At 37.1% G+C, this 2,464-nt stretch overlaps 1 protein-coding gene across 4 annotated transcripts in view; it reads right to left on the bottom strand.

The window, feature by feature from the left end:
* nipbla (NIPBL cohesin loading factor a) overlaps nucleotides 1–656 on the bottom strand; it is a 32,469-nt gene extending 31,813 nt beyond the window's left edge. For 3 of the 4 annotated variants that reach the window (XM_079689152.1, XM_079689153.1, XM_079689151.1), the window contains exon 1: nucleotides 229–656. The gene's annotated coding sequence lies outside the window, so the exon portion shown is untranslated. The remainder of the gene's footprint in view (nucleotides 1–228) is intronic. The other variant, XM_079689154.1, reaches the window with a different exon arrangement.
* Nucleotides 657–2,464: the final 1,808 nt, after the last annotated feature.

Consider the following 2,464-nt stretch of genomic DNA (forward strand, 5'->3'; position numbering starts at 1 on the left):
CCAATCCTCGGGCTCGACAAATGACATCCAGTTGAGGCCGTGCGCCTTGGCGGAGCAAAAACACACCTAGCTAGCTCGGCTAGTTCGCTAGCTTCCGTTACCTCCCGGTCAACGATTAACGACGCCGTAGGTGGTCTTCCAACACAACGTGTATTACATAATGCTATTATTTATAAAATGTGTTTTTAAAAGTTTGTTGCATGGTTGTAAATGCGTGACTTTATTTACCTTTAGATGTTGCGTTCAAAGGGAGGGGAATGTTTTAGCTTGTGTCCGTATCTCTAGCTCCCCCTTTCTTCTCTCTCGGCTCCTCCAGAAGGAACTCGATTGGCTGCCAGCTAGCTGGTTAGCTAGCTTGCTAGCTATCAACAATAATCCGGGTCGGGCTGATTCGTGCTTTTTCCGCCTCTCAAGGGTGAACGTCTCCGCGTACATTCATGAGGAAACATTCGTTCTTCGGAGTTTCAGTCGGTCTGTTCCGCCTTACTCAATGAGTGCAGCCAATTTCGACAGTAAATGAGAAATATGACGATTGTTGCGATCATCAAGAGGCTCTCGTCTCGTAGAACAAAATGCCGACCGGAAGTTCTGCCGTCTGACTGACCAAAGTACTCAGGAGTGACTCCCTCCATCGGCGCCAAACAAAATGCCATGCAGCGTTTCGTGTTTGAGCCGCTAGATACCGCTGTAGGACTACGCTAGCGACGTCGTCTGCTGTTCAATGTATGCTCATTCTTTATCATTATCAACAGATGGTTTTATATAAAGACCGTAGCTCAAGGCAAAATTATAGCATTTTTTCTAATTACATTTTGTGTAGGCCTATTATAGCATATTAGCAACATTTCACTTTCTAAAAGTAAGATATAAGGTAAAACTTTTTTTTTATATCACCTTCATGTATCAGTGACTTTCTGAGACTGTTCCTAATCTATGAAGTGGAGTGGTACACTACGAAACATGTGTTTTTATGCTTTTCTTCTAAGGTTTGTTTTTAAATCTCTTTTGTGATTTAAAATATTAACCACTTAACCCATGGTACACTGTAAAATTTAATTATTTGTTTGGTTACTGCACCTGTTTTAAAATAGAGGAATTAAAAAACTTTAACTTATCTGGTGGCCTAAATTTACTTTAAAACTGCTAATTAAATAGAATATATACATATACTTTCTGTCAATAAAACTGGCCATGGAATCACCCAAAACATCAACATCAAACTGTTTAATCTTTAATGCGTTATAGCTTACTAATATTTTTTATGTTAGATATTATTTAAAATATAGTACACTCCACTCAGAAATAATGCAAGGCCATGCATTACAATTGTATTAAGCTAAGTAACCAGTAACTTGCTGTCTTATAAATGTGGTGGAGCTTAACACACACAGGGCAGCTATTATATCAAATTGAATTATTGTCCAAATGCTTGCACAATTACACACTCATCTTGCAGAATGATTCATATAACATCAATAAGGATAATTTACATTTACATATATTGGGAAATACAAATTAAATCAAAGGATAGAGGAGAATTTACACATAAAATTAAGGGACTTGCATGTACATTTATAAAATATCTCAAAATGTGCCAACAGCAAGATACATTGTGTTGATGTGTAAAACATGACACAAGTGCCTTAGTCTGCCCAATGTGAAAGAGATATACTGACTTTTTTTTTGGAAATCAAATCACTGTTTGACCTCAAGGGGTCAGCATCAACCTTTGGTAAATATGACAATTACAGTATTCTTAGAAATATTGATGTGTTGTTGAAGGAAACTGTAGAGAAATAATACTGGTTTGAAGTTCTAGCCAGGAAGTTCAAGGTTGGTTGAGGTAAATGAAAACCACTTGCCCCTCCAGTACCAACAACCACGAATAACCCTTAACAAGATACAGCCTCCATCTTCTATACTCACTAATCTGTTCAGTATCTGTTCCATACCTCGGGACAGCTCGTATGCATGCTGCTGATTAACAGGCAGTTATTGCCTCAACAGGAATGTCCAAACTATTTAGGTGAAGACAAGTCAATTATGTGTACAGCCCAATATCAAAAATTGTAAAATTACCTTAGGGAGCTTGACAATCAGTACAACACCCTCCGTATTTAGACCCTTGATTCCTAAAACCTCTCCAAAAACTTTAACGGGATAAAAAAGTAAGAAACCTCAAAATAGCAACAGAGGATGGTTGGACACACATGCAATAGATGAGTACAATAAACCAACAAAATAGGATAAAAGAATGGACAACGATGACAACATTTTAGAAATGTTTTTAACATTGCATCCTCCCGGATTACCTAGATTCTAGCTAATCCGGGAGGATGCCAAACAACGATTAAATAAGAATTTTAAACATCAAATACATATAATCATTGAAACATAAACAAAGGCTGATTTTAAAATCCACACGTATTTCAGATAACTATTATAATAATGAAAAAGATACAAA

Source organism: Notothenia rossii (genome assembly GCF_949606895.1).
Source record: "Notothenia rossii genome assembly, chromosome: 6".
In the NCBI taxonomy this organism is placed as follows: domain Eukaryota; kingdom Metazoa; phylum Chordata; class Actinopteri; order Perciformes; family Nototheniidae; genus Notothenia; species Notothenia rossii.